This window comes from Panthera leo, chromosome C1, assembly GCF_018350215.1.
Source record: "Panthera leo isolate Ple1 chromosome C1, P.leo_Ple1_pat1.1, whole genome shotgun sequence".
In the NCBI taxonomy this organism is placed as follows: Eukaryota; Metazoa; Chordata; class Mammalia; order Carnivora; family Felidae; genus Panthera; species Panthera leo.
Genome location: NC_056686.1, coordinates 26,104,538 through 26,129,100, shown reverse-complemented (window position 1 = coordinate 26,129,100; position 24,563 = coordinate 26,104,538). Strand labels below are relative to the sequence as shown.

Here is a 24,563-nt window from a genome sequence, read left to right as displayed (position 1 = left end):
TCCCTGCCTTGCTTATCTCAGAACCACTCTGCTTTCAAGTTGCTTCAACAAAAAGGGATGTTTAAATAAATTATAGTAAATACATGTGTGAAGAGGAACATGATTCATCTATTAAAGTGACACTGTCCATATCTACTGATATGGACAGTTTCACACAATATATTGTTGAGGTGGTGGTGGGGAAGCCCATTTCAAAAAAGCAGGTAGACAGTACATGTCTACAAATAGAATGTCTCAGACTTCACCAGCTTGTGAGAATATATTTCAGCTAATACTGTAAATGACTAGGCTCCATATCTTGGTTTTGCCTAATGTCAGGAGAGCAGGTAGAGTACATGTCTACAAATAGAATGTCTCAGACTTCACCAGCTGGTAAGAACATATTTCAGCTAATACTGTAAATGACTAGGCTCCACATCTTGGTTTTGCCTGATGTCAGGAACAGAGCCTCCCTCAGAGGGTCATGTGGTCCTTTCTGAGAGTCCCCCAGGGCACGGTCTGCATGCATTGCCCTGCCTCTGCTTCCCTGCAAGCTCCAGGAGACAGGCTCAGCGTCCTGTATCTGGGACTGGTGATCTTCTGCCAGACCCTGCTGGTACCTCCAGGCTGGCCTTCAGAGGACCAGCATTGCTCTTCTTTTACCATTCTAACTCCAGCCCGGAAGAGCTCTTCCCTTAGTTACGTGGCACAGCTAGCACTGGTCTCTGCCTTTTCACTAAATTTGGGGATAACCAAAGGGAACCACCCCTCCAAGCAAAACTGACAAGTCCCAGAAGAAATGACTGCTTTTGATTTCCCCCAGACCCCTCCTTGGGCACCCCTATGGACTCTCACTGCCTTGCTGCCACCTCAGCCAAGCTGGAGGCCATCTTTGTCTCTGCCAGAAGTCTCTGTGATGTCCAGGCTTCCGAGGTCCTGGTTGTTTTAGGACCTAGGGAGAAGAAAAAAGATATTCTTCTCCCTGTCTGAGGCTCACCTGTCTGGGCCTCTCTTGCTTTCCCAGGATTATTCTTTCCTGGCTGACAGCACAAATGCTCATTTCTCCTTCAGTGAACTGGGCGGGCCCTGTCTAATGGCCTCCAAATGGACAACGGCATCAAGTACAATAGTTCAATATCAGTTCATTCCCCTAGAGCTGCAGGAGGGAGGAATTTGCTTAATGTTTTGTTCAAAGGGTTTTTCCCAAATAAACAGTTTACTCCTAAGGTCAATGCTAGTCTGTATCACTTTCTGGACCAAAAACTGTTTTATCAAAGCTTTAAACATCAAGATTTAAAAAAAAAAAAAAGCCTTAGGTCCAGAATTTCAGCTTGACACATATTTATATATGCACATGTAGGTATTGCAGATTTGCACCAAAATGTGAAAAAGAGTGGTTATTTCCGAATAGTGGGATGGAGAGTCATTTTTCTTAATTTTCCTTTGGCCCATCTGCTTTTTCTGTAATAAACATAAATTATTTGTGAAAAATTTTTAAAGTTAAAAAAAGATGATGAACCACACTGTTCATGTTCCTTCAACCAGATCCTTAATAAAGATGCTAAATGCATCAAGTATGGGCACTGCCTGTTGTTGGCCACGTGCCCCTAAGAGAATCCGTCACCCTTACATTTCCCCAACAGTCAATTTTGCAGCAATTTCTGTCCATTATCATGTCCCAGCAAATGTGAATGCATTTCCAAAGAAGACTAACATCAGCAAACCTGTATTCTAGAGTCTGAGTAGGAAAAGGGCCACTAAGATGGACGCAATGTTTTCTGATGGTGACCCAGGTGCACCTCCCTGCCACACCCCTGTCCTGGGAAGAGCCACTACTGGTACCACAACGCCCTAAGGAGAGGACTAACTCAGGCAGGCTCAGGGCTGTGACAATGCAGGAGGCAAAGCAGAGGTGGCCCGTGTGCCAGGAGCAGAGCTGGTCCTCGTCAAGTATGACTCACAAGAGGCTGGAGGGAGCTCCTGGTGTTGCCAAAGGGTCTTCAGGACCTGGGGTGTCAGAAACAGAGTCCACACATAGCCTCTGTGTAGTTGGGGGCTTTGGTCATGGGATCAGAGGACAAGGCTGATGGTGCTCAGATGCTCATGCTGGGCTCCCTCCCCCATCCCATTTGGGTGGGTGGCTCAGGAAGGCATACCCTGGTGCTGCCAAGGGTGTCTCAAGACCTTGACCCCCTGAGGTCTCACCCCAGCAAAGGGAAGATGAGAGTGCAGCTATCTCCTTGGAGCAGGACCCCAGCATAGCCAGGGAGTGGGATTTAAGGTCCACCTCCAACCCCTCCAGCAGAGGGGCTGGTAGAGCTCAGGGTCTGCCCATCAGGCCAGAAGGCAGGGGTGCAGGGCAAAGCTCCTGCCTCAGGGGAAGACGTAAACCCGGGGAAGAACAACAAAGCAGAAGCTGGCCTTAGAGGCAGACCACTCAACAGGACTGGAGGTTACAGGAAGGCAAGTGACCAGGAGGTATCTAGGTGGTGAGGCCTGTTTCAGGGCTTGAGGTCTGCCCAACTTACTGAGGAAGGAGTCTCCTGGGGTTCTTGTGCCAGGATAAAAGCATTAAAAGCGATTCCAGTCTCTACATCATGGATGGGAATGGGGCTTCCAATATGTTCTCAACCCTGTGGACCAGGCAAAGCAGAGTCATTTAGTGAGAGCACTTACTCTGCCACTGTCCTGAGTGCTTCACACATATTAACTCATGTGATTCCACACCAACTGCACGGGACAGAGAATGTGATCAGCCTCACCGAACTGATGAGGACATAGGTGCAGAGATGGTGAAGAGAACAATATCCTGCCCGAATGGACAGACAGTCCCACCATGTACTCTCCATCTTCCTCTGCCCTCACTTCTCCTGACCTGGAAATACTGATACTAGAACGGAGTCTCCCCGGGGTGGCAGACATAGTGGAGGCCCTGTCCTTGTCCTCTGCAGTCACCATCCTCTTCCTGGTAACAGATTGCAACTGCAAGCCCTCTCCCTGAGGGTGTTCTCTAGTCGGAGCATGCTTGGCGGGAGGTGGGGGTGGGGGTGGGGCAGGATGGCTGGGGAGTTCCCACCCTTGGGAACAGCCTTCAAGCAGTCACTGGAGAGGATGAGTAGCTCAACGCTCACTTTCTGTTCCAAGGCGTGTTCCACACAGTCTCCCAGGGGCTTCCTGAGGGGCTGAGACCCAGGTGCTCACGTCAGAAAGCGTGTTGGCTTCCTTTCCTTCCCTGGGTTACTCCCAACTCTTTCACCCGGAATCACGCCCCACGTAAGCGACCTAATCCTTGTCTCAGTCTGGTTCTGGGGCACCCAGCCCCACCCATCTGCCCTTCATTAAGCCTGACCTTCAGGACTTCTTCGGTGCACCCCCCACCCCTATTGGAGCTGGCCTCTTTCTTCCCGAGCGCACTCTCAAGGGGTGTGGAAGGATGGGGGAGGCACAGTTTCTGGGGACCTGTCAGCTCCGTCCCTGAGTTGAAAGGAACAATGGAACATTGTGCTGCCAGAGAGGGCTGCCGCTTTGCTCCTCAAAAGGCAGGCGCAGGAGCATCCCCTTCTTTACTTGTCTCTTAGAAGTACCGTTCCCATCTGATTGAGGCAGTCTGTGGAAGACATGTAAAGACGAGGGTGCAAAATTCTGCTCTGCCATTCGGCAATTTGGGAGCAGCGTGCCGCCTCTCCACTGCACACAATTTGACCAGGAGCTCTGAACGACAAAGCCCAGAGGAACTTCCTCTTCTGATCTTAATGGGAGCTTGGGATCATAAAGGACCTGTTGCTGCAGTCAGATTTGCTCCGTTACTCCGCGCCTCGGTTTTCTCATCTCACATGTGGCAATAACGATCCACCTGGAGCACTGTTGGCGCAGAAGCGAGAGCACGTGGCCCACAGTATGTGTGTTTAGTTGTTTTTGAGATGATCAAACAAGGCTGCCAGTTTATTGGGAGGTCTCCACGGGAGGCCAGGGCGAGCTGTGGGCAAAGGGGCTTGAGGAGTGAGAGAGGAAGGCTGTGAAATTGGGACCAGGGGCATTGAAATCTCCATGACTGCAGTCAAATTTCCCTGAAGTTAGTGACAGCAGGACACGTGGTCAGGTCACTGGTAGATTTCTCATAGCTTCTGGCAAGGTCAGACCAATAGGGCAGCATCAGTGCGTGTGTGTGCACATGAGTGTGCATGCAGTCGGTGGGGGGGGGTGGGTGTGGAGCATGAGCTTGGCCATGAGCTCCCGCCGATGGATTGTCTGGTTCCCTAAACTCTTGTTAACCTTAAAAATAAAGCTCCCAGTTGTCTGACCAGCAAAAGATGGGCTCATTTGGGAATAGCAAAGAATTACAGTACTGGACAAGCAAGCTGGGGCAATACCATAGGCAAGTCCAATAAACAAAGGACAGGAACACTATTACTTTGTGGAGAAGAAAGAACCTGAGAGGGGTTGTTTTGAATAAAAGCCCAATGGAAGAAAGCAAGAGTTCAGGGTGATGATGGTTTCTCACCAGCTGAATTACAGGGAGAGTCAATTTCTTATTGAAGATACTGTGTATAGCTTTCCCAGTTGGGCCTGTATTTCATGATTCTTTCCTGTCGAAATTCCTCTGTTAGGGTCTGTAATGGACAATTTTTCCTGTAATTGGCATTCAGTGGTAGGGCTCCCCTTTACAGACTCCCCTTCTAGCCTCCTCAGTCCACTTTAGTGAGGTTTCCCTTTTTTAAATTGAACACTCCCATATCCCTCCTGTCCCCCCCAGAAAGTCTCTGGGGCCCATACATTCTCCTTAATTGCTGTGAAGTTTTTCCCACTACAGCCTTTGCGTTTAAGTGATATTAGCCCCATCATGACCTTAGTCATCAGGCTCCTGTGCGTCCCCTCTGACTGCTATATGAATGCCCATCTAACTCTCAGTGGTGCGAGTGCCCTTTATGTTCTAACATTTCTACTGGACTTGAACTCATAGGCCCAACTGGTCATTTTTTTGAGGCACTTGGATAAATTTTATCCAGGGCTGGGTTTGAGGACATTGTTGGGTACCATACCAAATCCAAAGTACCCTCTCTGAATTTAACCAGAAATAACTACATTTTAAATACAGTAAAACCTTGGTTTGTGAGCATAAGTCATTCTGGAAACATGCTTGGAATGCAAAATACTTGTATATCAAAGCAAATTTCCCCATAAGAAATAATGGAAACTGAGATGATTTGTTCCACAACCCCAAAATATTCATATAAAAATGATTACAATGCTGTAATATAATATAAAATAGGAAAGTAAATACAAAATATAAAGAAAAATAAACAAATTAACTTGCACTTACCTTTGAAAACCTTCATGGCTGGTGTGAGGGAGACAAGAGAGGAGGGTTATTGTGTAGGACCACTTTCACTGTCACTAATGGAATCACTAATGAGCTACCTATTGGCTCAATGGATGGGGGCCATGTACATGCTCTCATGGATGTTGACTATAGTACAGTGTTAATAAACTCTTGTCATCTACTGTATTTAGTGTAACTGGCAATAAGGTAGCAGAGGAAAGGGTCTACATCAGCAGGTAGCCTGACCTAGAATGAAACAAAGTATTCCTAAGCTTAGTCTTGTATGGAAAAGCAAAGGACTGTTGTCCATAGGTGCTTTGAAGTGACAAAAAATACACTAGCGTCAGGTGTGGGCACCTTCCAACATTCTGAAAAATCACTGATTTCTGCTGAATGCCATGGCCTGAGACCAAGCATCTGAGCATGGGAGATGATCACCCACAGTCCTGCAGCAAAAGAGAGAGAGAGAGAGAGAGAGAAGCTTTGGCTCACTTGTGATCGCGTGACATTTGGCATCACGTACTACTCATATTGCAAGACATTGCTCATTTATCAAGTTACAATTTATTAGAAATGTTTGCTTGTCTTGCAGAACACTTGCAGAACAAGTTACTCTCAATTCAAGGTTTTACTGTAACTTCTATTTAAATGAAAATTACATATCCATTTTCAAGTATGTATTTCTGGGTCTAGTTAATATCTGACCCCTTCAACTCTTATATAAATCAAAGCTCCAATGAATGAAGATACTCTGCCCCAAGATTCCCAGCTCTTTGCTCTGGGTATGGGTATGGGCCAAGAAGGTTTTTGTCTTCTGATTTCCAGTTGGGTTTGGCCAACAGGGAACACCAGTAGATCCCAGGGAAGGAGGAAAGTAAGGGAGGATACTGTTTTCCCCTACTTCTCTCTTTGTGGGGTTACCTTGAGCTAGCTGACACCATGAAAGAAAACCACAGCTCTTTCTGTCTCCAGATTCCTGTACATCTCTCCTCCCCTCATTCCTTCAGGGCTGAGGTCCTACACCATCTTTTATGGTGTCCCTGCACCCTGCCCACCCCTTTGAAAACTCTCTTCACTTATCCAAACTGAGTGTGCCACCTATTTTCTGCTGAGACCCAGACTGGTACATAGAGCCCAGGTATTTTGACTAGTTGAGAATCTTAGTCACAGGATACCACCTTGAGTCCCAGTTAGGGCACTGTTTCTTCCAGAAGATTCTCTACAAAGAGGTCACAACTCCTATGCCCCAGCACCTGAGACAGTGAGAAAATGAGACCCTGGCTATATAGTTAATGAGATTACATCCTTGCATTTCCGTGATCACTCAGAGCCTTCAAAAAAAAAAAATGGTGTTCATCATTTTTCTCTTTATTTGTATTTTCTTCCTTACAGATGTCAGTTTTCAGAAAAGGAAACATCCTAAGCCCTAGAGCCTGGGAAGAGGATGCACTTTTGGCATTTTTATAACACTTAACAAAATGAATGGCTCTCTGTTAGTATTTTCAATCGATTTTATTTACTTTCTTGTATGTCTGTATGAAAAGCCCTTTTTTCAAGATTTTTTCTCTTTCTCTCTCTTCTTTTTTTTTTTTTTTTTTTTTTAAACCAGAATTGCTGTGAGCTATCCCAAAGGGCCAGGAATCTGGCTGGAGGTTGCTTGTGAAATTGGCATTTTTCTTTTTAAAATGTAACTTTTCTTTAAAAAAAATCAATAAAGCCATTGTGATACCTTTACTAGAGATTAGACCAGCTTTTCTTTAATAAATATTAGCTTTTACCTCGGGATACCTCGGAGTGATACTTCGACGTTGTGAGGAACTTGGGCCTTGAGGTATCATGTTCTGAAGGTCCTGAAAAGATCTGTCACGTGCCTTGCTTTTTGTTGGTAGATGGTGATTTAGGGCTGTGGGTCCCAGGTGCCATCTGTAGATTCTTGTCGGGCTGGGATAAGTCACCTGGCAGTGGCTTGCTTCCCTGATACATTCCTGACTGTGCTGGGTTGACCGATCTGTACTCCAGGATGCACTGTGATAGGTGTAAACTGGGAGGCCCCCTTCCTGTAGCCCTCGTGAAGCCACATACAGCTTGCCTCCATCAGGGAGAAGGCAGGAGCCTTAGTTTCCCCATCTGGGTATTGAGGCCAATCATTCCACCTCACGGGCTGTATCTTAAGGAGTTAAGGCTTGAAAATTATTGAGCATATGGCCCACAAGTAGTACTCATTGAATGTTTTCTATTGCCATTGCTGTCACTATGAGTATAGTGACATATAGATCCTCAAATTGACAAATTTATATCAACGAAAAAAAACTGCCATGTGACATCATAAAATAAAATTCCACACTATCACTGTTCTGCACCCCAAAAAAAGTGTAAAGCCCAACGTTTGGGGAAGATACGTTAATCTAAGTTTGCCAGCTGTTTGTTCTTAGAAAGGACTGTCGTTTATTCTGATATGTCCTCTAGTTTTGCTGTTAAAATGTCCATGAAATGATGGCGATCGTAGATTTTTTTAAAAATACCCTTGTTTGCCAAAGTAAAAAAAAAAATTGTAAGTCACGCTTTTTAAAAACTCTGATGTAGAGGGTGGGGGGCTTGGGGCTTGTGCAGTGTCGTGTGGAGGGTGACAGTGAGGGAAAGGAAATGAGGTGGCCACGGCCTGCTGCGTGTGAGGGGCTGTTTCCGGTTGTGTGTGGAAAACTCCACAAAGCCTTGAGCCGAGCCCCTTGTGTCTTGGGCACAAGGCAAGTACCAAACCGTTGTAGAACATGTCTACTCACAGCAGGGAGGAGCACGGAAGGGAACCAGCATCACGGAATTCATTCATGCCGCCAGTGTTTACCCAGCGCCTATGTGCCAGCACTGACCTAGAGCCATAGCTCTGAACAAAGCAGGCAGATTCTCTGCCCTCATGCAGCTCACGTTGCCGTGAGACTGTCTGCCCGAAGGTTTATGGTGCGATCCTCCAATAGCCCTGGTGGAATGGATATAAGCCCTCCCTCCTCAGGGTGAGAAAACCAAAGTCCAGAAATGTTGAGCCACAAGCAGCAGCAGCTCTGGGTTAGCGCCTTGGTCTGTCCCCAAAGGAGCCAGTCCCTCCTCATGGTCACCTCTAGGGGAACACTCTGCCAGCTGGATGCCTGGTTCCAAGGTGAGTGCGGACAGTTTGGCCTCAGGAGCTGAGCTTCACGATGCACACTTTTCACTCCGGAGCTCTTGTGTCAGCTGAAGCCACGGCCCTGATGAGAAGTACGGACTCCATCCTGTAAATCAGTCTTGGGTAGCGATGAAACGATGGAAAAGTTCCCAGCTCCAACCACAGCTCTGCCACTGACAGCTGGGTGACCTTGAGGCCGTCACTTATCCTCCTCTTTACTGTGGCCATAATATTACTCCCTTGCAGAGCTTTTATAACTGTTCATAAAATAGCATATGTGGAAGCACTGAGCTCATCACTTGGCAAATATAGTTGCTCAATAAATGTTAGTTAAATTGGAATCTGAAAAATCGAGGCAGAGGCACTGAGCCTAATTCCTGAGCCTGGAGACCTCATCTGGCTCATTGATTTGCCTTTAAGCGACTGATTTTATATGCCAGGACACACATCAGGATGGTGCAGGAAACCCAATTTAGCAAGCTGGTTTTATCTGGTGCGGATGTGATCTGTGATTGAAATCAGGAGCGTTTCCACTCAGGGCATCCACGAGCTCTATAAACGGATGGCTCAGCACACACACCTGTGGCCTGTGTGGACCTGGGTGCCAACCTCACTGGCACTTCAGTGTCAGGTAGACCCCCCCCCCCCCCCCCCCCCCACGGAGTCGAGCACCTTCCCGTCTCTACTAACTCCGCCACACCTAAGATGACAGCCTGATGCCGTCAGTGAACAGGGAGCTCGGGACCCTTCAGAGGCATTCCTATTTGGGTCAAGGAGCCAGCAGTCAGGAGCAACTCACCCCGCCCCCCCCAATGCCGCCCGGTCATTTCTTTAGATGTCAGTGAGGATAGTGAGACTCCCAGCCAAGGGAGCAGACTTCATCATCTTGATGCAAAAAATAGGCGGTGCTGGGTCAAGCAGGAGTTGGTGAAGGGACGGTTTCTTTGCAAAAAGTTCATACCCTCTTTTCTAATGGGGAAGCAGATAGAAAATAAGCTCAGCCAGGAAGTCCTTTGGGCAGACTGGAAAGGAGGGGTTTCTCTTGTGCATGGTTTTGGAGCCTGGGAGCAAGGGCCAGAATGGTGTCCCTGTGACAGAGGGCCAAGGCCAGAGACAGGTGTCCATAAGGAGTCATCATGCAAATGTCCTTGTCAGGTGCAAGGGTCCAGAGGGGCTCTGTACTTGGACCTGACAAGTGCCCATTGCTGGCTCCTGTCTACCCTGGGCATTAGGTGGGGCAAAGCTCTGGCCATGGACCTGACCACAGGTCAGAGTGGGCATGGTGGCCACACAGGGCAAAAGGGGAGGTCCCTGGACTCCTCCCGGTGGAGACCAGGATGCAGCCTGGAGGTCAGGCTGCTCGAAGGGCTTTGGCCATGGGGACAGCAGGAAGGTGAAGACCTGACCCACCAATATGCACAGTGTAGGCTGAGGTGCTGTGAGTCCTGGGCCCTGGTGAAGAGCTGGTGGCCTAAGGACACTTGGGCCACTCTGGGTCTGGCTGGCCACGGGTATGCTCCAGTCCTTGGGTGGCCCCACCCTCAGCAAATGTCTCGCCTTCTGGTCGCAGGTTGCCAACTCCTGAACCCAAATGACTGATGTGTCACGCCAGCTGGTGGCCACGCAGTGTGTTCCCATAGACTCTGGCACCCACACAGCTGGTGGTTTGGGGGAAATCTATGGCAAGTGATGTGTAAGGGGGTAGCTGTTGGTAGACTCATCATTTGTCCACTGATTGTAGCTCTGACAAGAGAAGAAGATTCCTTCCCCTCCTTTGGCCCCTTGAAGACCCAGCAGGAGGCCCCCTCCTCAGCCAGCCTGAGCAAAGCAGGGAACTGAAGCAATTAGCCAGATTATTCAGGCAGAAGTCCCACAATGCAGCTATTGAGACAGAGAAAATGCTAGTGGCACCTTCCCTTTAAAAATCCTACCTTCTCTATTTCAATTGCTTTTTGAAAAAACAGAAACCCAACCGTATTGTGTTAAAGTTACTTTGGAGGTTGACTCAGCTGGGCTCTCATTGTGCTCCCCCCAGGATTCCACATCAGCCCCAACCTTCCCCGCCCCTCCCAGGATGATGGCAGCATTGAGTTAAAATTGAACAGATTAGTAAATAGATTTCCATCTTCCTGCTACACAATAAACAGCATTGGAGGGAACACAGGAAAGGATTACTGGATTTAAAAAAACCCAATCAATCCAATAAGAGGGTAAGGAGTCTCTGCTGGGACAGCAAAGGAGTTTCAGCAAACACCTGGAGGGGTGGGGTGGCTGCAACCACTGAAGTCCCCACTGGGAACCACAGCTCCCCCTTTCCATGAACAGGGGTCCTTGTTGGTCCCTGCTCCTCCATTTTCTGATGAGCAGCAAACTGACCCATCAACAGCAATATCCACACCGCCCCTGAGCCCATGCTGACCCCTCTGGCTCCCGGTTGGTTCCACCAGCCAGAGAGGCCCGGACTCAGGCTGTGTTCCTGGGCCTCCTGTGTTCATGGAACCAGGCTTTCCTCCTCCTCAGCCTGTGTGCCTGGCTGGCACACTGGCCTCTGCCTTGGGTCTCAGCAGTGTCCTTTGCATGCCCCAGTACATCTCGACCGATGCCCAGCATGGAGCGATTTTGTTTTTTGGATGATGGAGGGGCATGTATTAACAGGGGACTTCTCTGTGTCTAGGTCAAGCCCCAGTATGGGGGTAATCGTCACATTCTGAGCACGTAGCAGGAGCAGTGGGCTTCAAAATCCATTCTAAGCATACGAGATCCTGGGCTGACAGCAGTGTGGCTAAGCCTGGATCCACTGGGATTCTCACCCAGGCTGGCTTGGGTCAGGATGGGCTTGGGCCTGAGGGGGCCACACCCTGCAGGGATATATCTAAGTCTAAAGAGAAGTAGGAAGGCCGTGACATGAGGGCACAGACAGTAGGCTGCCGGCTGACTGTATACAAGGGTGACCTGTGGCTCATAGTGGGGACTTTATCCAGTGTCAGCAACTTCTCCCATGCCAGCGTTTGCCAACACTGACTTCATGTCATACCCTCCTGACATGCAGGAGTCATCCCAGACTCCCTCCTGCTTATAACTCGACAGACTGCGTTGGATGAATTTATTTCCAGTCATTTTTTGTTTGCTAATTCTGGAGGTATCCATTTGCTGGTACAAAAATACAAATCCTTTTACTAGCATGATCAAATTTAACTCAATATGACAATCCCCAGCCTGATGCAAGCATCTCATCTTTCTAACCCACAAGGTCTCATAAGGAATGAATTTGGAAGCATGTCGTGTCTTGGGAGTCAGGTGCCTAGCCTGAGCGCGTGTGACCTCTATATGGGGTGGCCAGTAGTGTACAAACAGGGGGGAGGCGTTGTGTCAGCCCAGCAGTGAGGGGACATGGCCACAAACTGGACACTGGGCTGGCTGGATCCACCTCCCTCGTGCTTTCAGCCTTTTGATCTCAGAGCCTGGTCCCTGGCCAGCGGTACTCACACCTGCTCCCTGCAATTTGGTGGCTCCTCCCATCCCTCTCTGTGTGTTTCAGAATTCAACTTTGGCTTTGTTCTCCGCTTCGTACGGTCTTTCAGTCTTGACGTTCTCTGGGGTCTCAGGTAAGATACTCCATTTTCCTCTTGCGTTCACCACAAGGTAGGAGCTGCTCAGAACTGCTCAGAGTCTCTGTCTGTGGATCTTCTGGGCCACTGGAATAGCAGAAAGAGTGCAGACTTGGGAGTTGAGTGAACATGACTTTGAAGCAAGTCTGTGCCTCCTTATTGCCCTGGGAATCAGCCACAGTTTGCTGCCCCCATTAAGGAATGCCATGCCTAGGGGGCGCCTGGGTGGCTCAGTCGGTTAAGCATCTGACTTCAGCTCAGGTCACGATATCGCGGTTTGTGAGTTCGAGCCCCACGTTGGGCTCTGTGCTGACAGCTCAGCCTGCTTCAGATTCTGTGTCTCCTCCTGTCTCTGCCCCTCCCATGCTCATGTTCTGTCTCTCTCTCTCTGTGTCTCTCAATAATAAATAAACATTAAAACAAATTAAAAAAAAAAAAAAGGAATGCCCTGCCTAAACAGATGACCCCATCGTTCTGCTATCAGGGTTTCACCCTCAGGGGCGATGGGACTGGGAAGGATAGGTTCTTGGTTTTCTTTACCAGAAGTAATGGACACCTACTGTTTTTGTCTACTCCGTGTTCCTTTCTCCCTTATAACCGCATCATCTTTTCACTCACCAGTTGCTGTATAACAAATCCTTCTAAAACTTAGCAGCTTAAAAACACCATGGTTTGTTGTCTCTCACAATTCTATGGGTTGACTGGGCTCAGCTGGGCGGCTCCTGTCCTCCTGGTATTGGCTGGGCTTTAGTCACCTGAGGCCTGATTGGGTGGGGAGGTCTAAGGTGGCTCACTCACATGCTCGTAGGTGGTTCTGGCTGGGAGCTGGGTGCTCACAGGGGCTGGTGCCCGAGCACCTCGCTCTCTTCCACACAGCCCCTCTATGTGGTGTAGGTGTCTCGTAGCACTGTTGCTGGGCTCCTGGCGGGAACATCCTGGTACATGAAAGCAGAAATTGTGGGTGTGTTAAGCCCAGCCTTGTAGTAAAGCAGCACTATGTCCGCTTATTAGCGGACTAATAAAAGCATCTTATTAGTCAAAACAAGCCAAAAATAGTCTGGATTATGGGGCACCTGGGTGACTCAGTTCGTTAAGTGTCGATTCTTGACCTCAGCTGAGGTCTTGATCTCAGGGTCTTGAGCTCAAGCCCTGCGGGGGCTCCACGCTAGGTGTGAAGATTACTAAAAATAGTCCGGATTCGAGGGAAAGGGAAATAATCTCCACCTCTCAATGGTAGGCGTGCCAAAGAAATTTTGACCCTTTTAGTTTACCATGCCTTCCTTTGGAAAACTGCCTGGTGGGGATGCCAGTCAGACCTCTAGCCCCCTGGCCACAGGAATGGACAATTGGTCCAGGCCTGGATGGTCAAATTTCCCTGTTTGTACTTCCATCCCCACAAGCCCCGCCATGACATTTGGCCCAAGGATGGGCAAGTGACCCAAGCTGAGTGACCCAGTCTTCTTCCTTTGGATCTAACATATGGGCAACAGAAGAGAGAAGTTTCCCTCTTTACTGTGGGGTTGGGTAACTGGGATGAGGTAAACCTGAGGTTACCCACAGCCAGAGTGCAACTCCAAGCCATTCGTCATGGAGGCTCCTTTGACTAAGGTAACAATGAAGCAAATGTTCAGAAAATAGTAGGAGAGAGAAAAAGGGCATGAGGAAAGCTATGGAGAGGATGGAGAAGATTCAGAGGAAAATGGCAATGATGGTGACAACGTCATTTGTCAAGACCTGGAGTCCCCAGACTTCCAGTTATATAAAACCAACAAATTCTCAATTTTGATAAAGCTAGTTTGAGTTAGTTTCTATTGCCTATGATCAAAAGGGTTCACTCATTGAGGTTTGATTTCTCATCTAGAAAATAGTAACAATTCTAGCTAGAATGTCCTGAGCTTCTACACAGGGCCAGGCACTGTGCTCGGTGTGTTACGTACGTTTCCTCATTTAAGGTTCATTACGGCCCCAGAGAGCGGGGGTCCAATAGTACCCATTTTACAGATAAGGAAACTGAAGCTCAGAGAGTTTTAGACCCTACTCAAAGAGTAAATGGCATAGTCATACTTCCAACTTTTTGAGCAACCAAACACCTATATTATGCCCACTACTCTGTAGTGCCCTGAGTTGGGTATGCAGACCAGCTGGACAAGGCCTGCTCAAAGTCAGCATGACTTTGGGAACAAGTGTGCCAACAGCACAAGGCCATTGTGAAAAAAAGGTGGATCTCTTGGTCCTTCTAAATCCTCCTTCTTTGGGGGCACCTTTCAGAATCACTAATTCATGGACAGAGTGCAGAATCAGGCCATAGATGATTCTCACGTTTTAGGGAAGGAGCTTCTCTCTACATTTCCTGTCCTAATAAACTCTGATTGTTGAGGAAGGGGAGAGGGAATCAGTAGTGTGTGAGTCGCCCACATCCCCTGCCCCCCACCCCCAGCTCCAGGGAGCAACTCATCAGGTTCTGCCCAAGTCCTGGGTCTCTTGCTCCACATTCTTAGCTCTCCTGTGGGAGTCACTCCCCATCTGTTGTTTGCAAGTCAGTCTGACAATTGTCAACCAGATGGGTGTCTAACAAGGAGTAGTCATAGCAGAGCAGATTAGGGCATTTTTGGGATTGGACCATTTGCCAAATGCAAAAACCACTTCTCTACCCTCATCCTAAACATCGATTCCAATACCCATTCTCCACAGGGGTCAGCTCAAGGCCGGGAAACTAGAGTCGGCAAATGTCTGTGAAAGAGGAGAGGTATGCATTTCAGTACTATTTACTGGGCACCTACAATACACCAGACTTGACCAACCCTGAAGCTTTGATGCCGTTTCTTTTATCAGGGGCTTATTATCCAAAATCTCATCCCTAGGCTGCCTGCCCTCTGCCTCCAGGCAAAGAATTCTGCAGAATTCAATTTGCTTCCTGATGGAAATGGACTTGAGGCCCTAGCGAAATATATAAACAAGCACACACCTGATGCGTGCAACATACCTTTTCCTGTCATTCGTAACTCTGCCTGGCCCTTGCTCAGGCTGCACAGATTGAGGCAGCCTTTAAAATGACACATGCCAGACCCAAGACCCCGGAGATGCAGTGGCTGCCCTAAAACCTCACTGGCAGGCAGGCTCCCCGGTGCTGGAAATGATGGTCTTGCCATATTTGTCCTCCCTTCCTCCCTTCCCCCATTTTATAGCCTGGGTTTGGGTATCCTCTCCTTCACTCTAGATTCTCTCACTGCCCTTCAGAATAACCCTTCATGGCTCCAAAACCTGGAGAAACTAACTTGCCAAGAGATGTGAAAAATGTAGTGCAGGTGTGTGCACACACACATAGCTCACAAAAGACATCAACAGTAATTGACCATGGGAGAGGACTCTCCCCATTTGGGCGACAAGAGTGGGGACTGGCCTTCTCTTAGGAGGAAAGGGCCCTTTCTTGGCAATCTGGGAAAGTAGCTTTCGGACCTCCTGGGATGCTGGCCCTCTTCCAGATCCTGGTGGCCCCTCTGCTGAAGCTGGACCCTGCTTTCAGACATTTCCTGTATCTTCTAGTAAATGCAATGCACCCAAACACTGCCTAGAACTCTGGAAACCACCGCTCGCCCCTCCCCTTTAGGCCAGAATCCTTAAAAACCAAGGCTGCACTTGAACTTGCTCCATGTCCCTGGACTTGTGAGCAGAAGAATCACAGCCATCTTTACTTACCAGGAAGACCCTCTTCTCCTACCTCAGAAGGTTGCCCTGAGCTCTGCAGGAACCCACTCAGTTCCTCTGTCCCACCGCACCAGCCCCCACTAACCCCCACCTGCTCGCAACTAGGGCTGGGTCACACATGCCATTTAGGAAGATGTGTCAAATGTCAGGAATCCCCTTCTCTGTACCAAACTGTCTCTTTGCATTTGCACTGAGAAGCCTCTGCATCATCAGGGGGTTGGGTGGTAGGACAAGCCAGGAGACAGGATGTGCAGATCAGGAGGAAGGGTGTGGGGCTGAGAGAGTGTGTGCCAAATGAACTCTCAGTGTGGGTTTGTTAAGCACCCATCCTGGGGGTCAATGCACCAGGGAGGAAAGAAGGCCAAGTGGATGCTGGGAGCAGCCTCAGACGGACCGAGCCAGGAACTGAAGCAGCTTCATGTGGGCAGGGCAGCAGACACAGAGAAGAGAGGTGGTGGGGACTGAGCCGGCTTGCTTTGCCCCCCTAGAGCAGGGCTTGTTGTGGTGTGGGTGTGGGGGTGCTTCTCTAGCAAGTGGCCGTGCTGGGACCCAAGGAGTGAGGCTGGGCCCTGTGGTCACAGCTCAGTTCCTTCATTCCAAGAACGGCTGGCTGGCTGTTCCCCTCTTTGGAAACCCTGTTAAACACTGAAACACAGCCCTGCTGCCAGCTCCCTTGGCCTGAGCTTTTGCCTCTCAGAGGTACCAGTGGAGACACCTCCACAGGCCTGCGGGATGGCCTTTTTCTCCCATACCAAGGACCACACCTTTAGTCTGGTGCGAACTGCCCCAGAATGCCCCAGATGTGGTCCAGCCTCCTGTCTGCACGAAGCACAGAGACTCTGCTGCCTCCTGCAGGCCCCATCTGGGTCCAGCACTCCCTGGACTCGCGGGAAGACTTCCTGACCTGCCCGCCACCTCCCACTCCCACCATGTCCACGTTTTTGTGGCCCCAGCCTTTTCGCCCTCTTGCAGGTTCGTGCATTCTTCACCCACTCACATAGTATGTATGTAGTACATACCTCCTTACTGTGTGCTGGGGCTCCAGCGATGAGCAAGTCAAACAAGGTCCCTGTCCTTAAGGAGCTTACTGACTAATTTGGAGCAGGCAAGCAATCCCATAAAAGCATAAAGGGCATATCCTCTGGTGAGAGGGCGCACCAGCTCTGGGAGCACCTAGCTGGAGCCTGCGTTAGTTTCCTAGGACCGCTGTCACAAATTGCCACCATTTGGGAGTTTAACACGGCAGAAGTGTATAGCTCAAAATCAAGGTGCTGGCCGGGCCGTGCTCCCTGGGAAGGCTCTAGGGGAGGATCCTTTTGTGTGCCTCTTTAGCGTCTGGTGGTTGCTGGTAATCCCTGGTGTCGTAGGCTCCCAGCCACGTCTCTGCCTCCATCACTGCATGGCATCTCCTTCTGTGTCAATGTCCATCTTACCCTCTTCTTCCAAGGATGCCACTCATTGAATTAGGGGCTCATCTCACTCTCATGTGACCTCATCTTAACTTGATTATATCTACAAAGACTCTTTCCAAATAAGGTCACATTCATAGGTACTGGGGATTTCAGGATTTGAATATAGTTTAGGGGACACAATTCAATTCACACGGGACCCTTAGTATAGACTTGGATCATCAGGGCAGACTTCCTGGAAGAAGTGAAATTAGCCTTTAAAAGCAAGTAGAAGTTAGCCAGGTAAAGAATGAGGAGGGACAACCATGGGTGAAGTCCAGGGGCAGCAGAGGGTTTGGAGCGCTAAGGCTGTAATGGGCATGCAGTGTGGCTGGGGCAGTCATAGGAGGTTGGAGTGACATGGTAGACCTTGACAGGGGTGCTTGGTGCAGAGCCCTGTATCACGTGTTAAGGGGTTTGGATCCTGTCCTCAGGTTATGGGAAGACACTGAAAACTTTTATGCGAGGGACTGACATAGTCATATTTACATTAGAGAGATATTATTCTTGGAGCCGCACGGGGAATTGATGGGAGAAGGCAGCCAGGGGATGGGGATGGGGAGGTGCAGGAGGAACCTTGGTCATGGTCCAAGGTAAAGAAGATGATGGCTTACACTGTAGTCAAGGCACAGGGAGTGGAGAGAAGCAGATGAGTAGGGGAGTATTTACAACAAGACTGCATGATTGAGGGCATATTGGGAAATGAAAGAAAAAGCCAGACAGGATTTCAGGCAGGCCTCTAGCCCAAGAGATTTCCAGAGAGGCTGGATCGTACTTCCCAGGGGAGCTTATGCCAAGAAGGAGGAGGACCCCCACATAAGGAATGCACATAGATGTCTGAGGCTTTGATGTAAAACGCATACAGCATTTACACAGTGTGGAGCGAAATGCCCAGAGGGCAAGGGTCCTGTCTTCCTTCAAAGAAAGCTGTAGTCAGGTTTCCACCAACATGGGGAAAACACAAATTGTGACCTTATTTGGAGGAAGAAAGCTTCAAAGGGGAGCGGTCCAGTGCAGGGCACTAGCTTTAAGACTGGGGCTAGGGTGGGGACTCTGCATGGGCAGAAACGGAGCAGTAAGAAGGGCTTCTGGGTCTCCATTCCACCTGACCTTTCTCTCTCTTGAGGTCACAGCGTCCTCCCATCCCCTCTGCCCTCCCCCCACCCCATGCTCTGAGCTGCTGATTTTTATGCCCCGCCCCCAGCTGGCCTGGCCTGTGTGCTCCTGGAATGCAGCCTGCAGGTCTGCTCAGCCCCCCCACCCCCACCCCGGAAGCTTCCAGCAGACCCCCAGCCTTGCCCCAGGCACTCGATGCAGCTCCGGTAAGAGGTCTCAGGGGCTGCTGATCCAGCCCCCCTCCCATCAGAAAGCAGCTGACTGAGAAACATGGAAATGAAGTTATTTTTTTGATTCTGAGAATTAGTGGGGTTTGGGGACACTGGGTGAGAAGGGATCTCTGGTCGCTCAGTCAGTTAAATGTCCAACTCTTGATTTTGGTTCAGGTCACGACCTCACGGTTCGTAGCTTCAAGCCCTGTGTCAGGGTCTGTGCTAACAGCACAGAGCCTGCTTGGGATTCTCTCTCTCCTTCTCTCTCTGCCCCTCCCCTGCTCGCACTTGTGTACTCTCTCTCAAAATAAATAAATAAACCTAAAACAAAAACAAAAACAAAAACAAAAAACCCTCCAGGATAGTAGGATCCGCTGTTTATGAAGCCAAGCACTGTGCTAAGTGCTTTGTAGACATCAGCTCATTTGACCTCCACACCCAATATTGTTATTTCCATTTTATAAATGGGGAGATGGAAGTTTGCAGAATGAAGTAACCTTCCAATGGTCACACAACTTGTCCAAGGTCACACGGCTGGTATGTGGCAAAGTCAAGGCTAAAACCCAGGACTGTGTGATTCCAAAGCCTGTGCCGACAGCCCCTCCATTCCCTGCCTCCCCAACCTGACCGTGGAGCCCCTGCCAGGAATCTTTGTGGCGCTGCATACCCACCCCCCCACCCCCACCCCCACCCCCCGCCCAGGATCCCAACAGCTAGTGTTAAGATGGTCCCAGCCCAAAATAGCCCCACGGTAGACTCACTTGAGATTAAAAACAAACAACAGATCTCAGATATGGAAATTATGTTTATGATACTCATTATCACAAAAAGTCTGTGCGAGGCCTTCTCTTGTTTTATGGGCTTTTTCCTACTTTATCCTGAGTCCTCATGCCTGTCCCTTCTCCTCCCCTCGGTATTCACTCCAGTGTGTCTGATATATGGCCTAACATCCTCATGGATCCTTGTTAAAATATAACGTTGTTTTGTGGTGTGTATGTGTTTTTAATTTACACTAATGGTATTGTGCCATAAATCTTGTTCTGTTTCTTCTTATTTATTTTTTTTCATTCTGCGCTATGTTTTAAAGATCTATTCCTGTTGCTTTTTACATAGTTAACTTCAGGCGTGCCTACCGCCTTTCTCTTGCCCATTCTGCCAGGCTTTAGCTAACCCGAAGCAGCACCAGGATGGTCGCCATGGTGCACGTGTCTCAGGAATCTGGTCAGGAACCTCTCAGGCTCTACACCCAGGAGAGGATTGTTGGGTTACGGACTTTCCACAGCACTTTCCAGGATGTCTCTGCTAATGTATGTGGTCACGAACAGGGGCTCTGTCTCTCTGTTTTTTTCTCTAACGCTTGGTTCCATCCACCTTTCTACATGTGTAACTCCCTTGAGATTGGCTGGCACCCAAGGGAGGGGATTACAAGACCACAGGACTGAGCCAGTCGCCTACCTCAGGATCAGCGCCACCTTGGCTCCTGGCCTCCAGAAGTGTCCACGCACTGGCCCTGCCACTGCCTGCTCTGTGGTGTCTGTGAACCTCTCTCTTTATCTGCCTGTCCTGACTTACGTAGCCCTGTTTAATCAGTCACCCATCAGCATGAGTAGAACTCAGAATTAGTTGTGTTGTCTGGTGTCCTTGTGTCTGGGGATGTGCCCACCATACGAGTCCACCTCTAGGGCCTCACTAAGTTCACTCCAAATGTAACGGGGCTCCTCCCTCATTTCTAGTGCTGGTCCATCAGGGCCACACTTATTTCTGCCTGTTTCCCTGGTCCTCTTAATCTCAGCTACTTATCTCCCGCCCCTCCCTCCCCACCCAACATACCTAGGGGGACAATCTTAGCAGGCTCCCCTCCCTAGGACAGATGATTATTTGCATAACAGAATGACCTACTAAGGAGCTTGTTTTTTGGTTTTTCATTACTGCAGCAAGACATTTCCCTAGGGGGGACTCACAGAAAGGAACAGTACTCCTTCACTTTCACCGCACCCCCTGGGAAACATGGAACGCTACTTTGTGTTTCTTCCTGATTGGCTATCAAGTTCCACTGAGGAGTGGAGAGGTGGGTAAGTCCTTTGTGCCTGAGATTTGACAAAAGACACAGTCTGAGGCTGAGAGACATTCTAGGGCTGATGGTAGATTCCTGAGAACCAGCTCAGGAATCTATGAGGAAATCACATGTAAGAGGAAGAGAAACCAACGAAATTGACCTTTCAGAGAAGAATAGATGAAGCAGAAGAGCAGAGAAAAGCAGAGACAAAAGACCATGAGGAATCTGAGAGCAGAAACTGAAATGGGGAGAATCCTGCTTGACACCTATGGCTGGTTAACAATTGCCCCCAAATGCTGTGTAACAAGCAACCATAAAATCTCAGTGTCAAGGGCCAAGTGTTCATGTAGCCTATGCTTCTCTTGGTCAGCTGGGATGGGCTCAGTTGATACTGGCTCAGCTTTGAATGTCTCTCATTTTTCCCCTGGGACTAATGGGCTGGCCCAGGCATATTGTTCTCATGGCAGTGGCAAAGTGCAAGATAGGGGAACCTGGGTGGCTCAGTTGGTTAAGTGTTCAAGTCTTAATTTCAGCTCAGGTCATGATCTTGGGGTTCGTGGGTTCGAGCTCCACATCAGGCTCTGTGCTGACAGTGTGGAGCTTGCTTTGGATTCTTTCTCTCCCTCTCTCTCTCTGCCCCTTCCCTGCTCTCTCTCTCTCTCAAAATAAATAAACATTTTTTAAAAAGCACAAGATAGCAAGTCCAATCACACACATGCTTGCGGCAGCTTTGGGCACATGATTCTTATCCTGATCTTAATGGCCAAAGCAAGTCACATGGCAAAGGGTGAGGAAATGAGAGGTGAAGATTTGGGGCCATGAGTGCACTCTACCATGCAAACTTTCAGTTCCTGTGAGGGTTAGTTGTGCTCCCTGTAGTTTAGTGTACGAGTGGGGCCTTCTTCCCTTACAGCCAAACAATTCCCAGTCAAGGTGGGGTGTTAGGATATAGCTTAGGTGATCAGCTTGACTTCTCTTTGCATCGTTCTTATGGCAGAGGGCATAGGGCCAGAAGACACATTGGACTCTTGATAAGGAGAAACTGATGGGTTTGACCTGCCAGGGGGAAATGATCAAGAAAGCAGTGTTTTCTATGGCAACCTGCCCGAGTCACCACATCGGACCCTGGTAGACTCTCCTCCTGGCAGGGCTGCTTTCAGTGAGATTGTCTGCAGAAGTGGGGTAGGATGGGCACAGTGGCTGGGCTTCTGGGCATGGTGGTTCTCAGCATCAGGTGAAGTGTCAGACAGGGAGGCCTCTCTGGGCCAATGTGAGGACTTCCAGAAGGATATTTGTCTCAAGAAAGGAGGAGGGACTGGCGTGAAAGTAGACCCAGGGGTCAGAATCCAGCTGGTCAGGCAGCAAGTCAGCTTGGGGCCCAAGTCCACAGAGAGCTGGGGTGAGAGCCAGGCACCAAGCCCGTGATAGAGAGAAGTCCCACCAAATGGAGAAGCAGCGAGAAAGGTTCTGGTTCCATGTTTGAATGAGAAGTGTGGAAATGAGGCACTTGGTGATTCCCAAATCCGGAGAAGTTCCTGGTTGCCTCTAGACCCAACTCTCACTGGCCTAGGGCCATGGGGTGAAGCCTTCAAATGTGTGTATGTGTGTGTGTGTGTGTGTGTGTGTGTGTTTGCGGTCTTATCACTCTACTTCAGTGGGCCTAGGACAGATAAGTACTACAGAAATAAGAACCAGAAGCCTGGAAACTTAGGTGAGAGCTTCCTTTCTCTTCCTCCACCTTCTAGGAGGATGGGAGCAGCCTTGGCTACCCCAGCTGCCTGCTAATGCTGCTCAGACTTATTGGTGGTCCCAGGGGCCCTATCCCTCACTTACAACAACTGCTCAGGAGCCAGATCTTTGGGACATTTATGGGAGATGAGAATGTATGACCCAGAACAAGTTTGACTCCCTGACCCCCCATTGAACTGGCAACAGGAGAAGTGAAATCAATTCTGGTAACCTGAGTAGCAGGAGAAAGCCAGCAAGAGTAACGGGAAACTGTCAAGGTCATTTTCTCACCCGCACAATAGGGAAAAGGAAAAAAAATGAGCCAATAACAACACAATGATCGTGTATTGATGCCCACTACGTGGCAGGTTTTGTACTGAATAATGAGATATGAAAGTGCATGAGGTATGGTCTCTGAACTGGTCCCGGACTAGAGCTGACAGTGAGGGGCACCTGTAAACACATAAATAAAACATGCATCCATGGGAGAAAAGGCAGAGTGCTGTTTGAGCCTAGAGGAGGCAAGACCAGCCAGCTTGGTCAGGGAGCATGTATCTGTCAGCACAAGCTAGGTTATACTGCAGTAACAAACAACCTCCATACCTTGGAGGTTTTGAGCAAAGGTCTCTCCATTATGGGTTGGTGAGGCTTTCTGCTCCACATGATTGTTCTTACTGGGATCCAGTTTATCAGGGCAGCTGCTATCTGGAATGTTGCTACTTGCCATGTCACAGGAAGAAAAAGACGCTAGAGAGCATCACATGACAAGCAGGTGCTCAGGCACAGAAGGGACATGTGTCATCCTGCTCAGGACCCATTGGCCAGAACTAGTCACAGGGCTTCATACACAAGAGGCCCAGAAGTGCGATCCTATTGCGTGCCCAGCATGTAGGAAAAATGAAATATCTGATGAGCAGCACTCATGACAGCCAACAGAATGTTTGGAACTACTCAACAGAGTAGAATCTTGAGACAGGGCTTAGAGATGTAGATAATGAGGCAGAGAATAGGGAAGGATGTTCCAGGCTCATAGGCTTCATGGAGACATAAAAATGGGAGGCATGCTCCAGGAATCCTGGGGACACAGCAAAGTTGGAACCCAGGGGTGGTGGGTGGTAAAAGGGAGAAGAGGGTGAGGTGGCCTCACTCTGAAGTTTCCTGTGAGTCTTGCTTGGGAATTAGGAGTTTATCCTCCAGCAATGTGCAGGCAGCAGGCATGGTTCAGCAGCCCAGCACTGGAGATGCTTAAAAGGGAAATACCCGGGAGGATTTGGGGAGAGCTATATTGGGCACTGAGCTTCCCAAGCAGGGGCCTGCAGTCAGCTGGCCTCAGCCTTCATTGTCTTTGTTTCCCTGGATAATCCTTTTTATAACTCTGTAATATCCAGCACTCCCTTTTAGTATAAGATTTTTAAAACCCGCTGTTTTGACTAGGGTGCAGTTAGACCGTCTGAGCTGGGATTCTTAGGGTGAATGGAATCTTAGTTTTTGTTGTACTTTGGAGACAATACATACAAGTGAATGCACTGATGCCAAGAGCTGGGCAGCTCCCAGATGTGCCAGAGGCTGTTCTCAGGGCTATAGATCACACGTCGCCATGAGACAAGAGCGGGCAATAGGCTTCTGTGGTCAGACTCCTGAGGACAGTAGTCTCTGGAGAGGATATACAGCTGCAGTTTCAAGTTGCCTGCCACCTCCCATCTCTCTAGAGAATTCCGTGCCAACATAAAGGGAGGAGGCTGGATGGGAGGGAACTTTGAAAGAAATTGCGATGTGGGAAGGGCTCAGTCTAAAATACCTTTGTTAAAGTTGAGTACTTAGAGCCACGACTGAGCATTGTGCAGAGAGGAAGATGTGTTCACACGTGGTGCCCCTGTGGGGGAGCCCTTAGCACCCTCCCTGTCCCCTGCTTGTGCCGGGTGGAGAGGACTTTGTTCCTGGTCCCCAAGAGGAGTAAGTGTTGGAGAAAGCTCTCTTGGTTTCTCTGTTCCTTGCACCATTGTGCTCCCTCTCATAACTTTGTTATCTGTCATGAGGTGAAGTTGCTGCCCACGTAGGTAGACTTCCTTCTTCCTCAAAGAAGACCTAACTGCTCTTAAGGGCTTTCAACTGATTAAGTCAGGCCCACCCAGGTTCTCTGGGGGATGATCTCTCTTACTTCTAGTCAACTGATTATGGAGTTGAATCACATCCTCAAAATACCTCCACAGCTACACCTAAACTACCATTTGCTT

The 24,563-nt window shown here is 49.1% G+C and overlaps 2 long non-coding RNA genes across 4 annotated transcripts; one reads left to right on the top strand and one right to left on the bottom strand.

Annotated features, from left to right (window-relative positions):
• Positions 1 to 248: 248 nt before the first annotated feature.
• On the bottom strand, positions 249 to 3,439 carry LOC122227337. Its single transcript, XR_006205980.1, has 3 exons — positions 3,329 to 3,439; positions 2,508 to 2,612; positions 249 to 931 (listed from the first exon to the last, which is right to left on the bottom strand). It is a non-coding gene; the product is annotated as an uncharacterized LOC122227337 (long non-coding RNA).
• A 112-nt stretch (positions 3,440 to 3,551) lies between these two features.
• Positions 3,552 to 21,120, top strand: LOC122227563. Of its 3 annotated transcripts, XR_006206120.1 has the most exons (5): positions 3,552 to 3,874; positions 11,995 to 12,061; positions 14,756 to 14,810; positions 19,705 to 19,852; positions 20,480 to 21,120. It is a non-coding gene; the product is annotated as an uncharacterized LOC122227563 (long non-coding RNA). The 3 variants fall into 3 exon arrangements; XR_006206121.1 differs by lacking the exon at positions 11,995 to 12,061; XR_006206122.1 differs by lacking the exons at positions 11,995 to 12,061; positions 14,756 to 14,810.
• Positions 21,121 to 24,563: the final 3,443 nt, after the last annotated feature.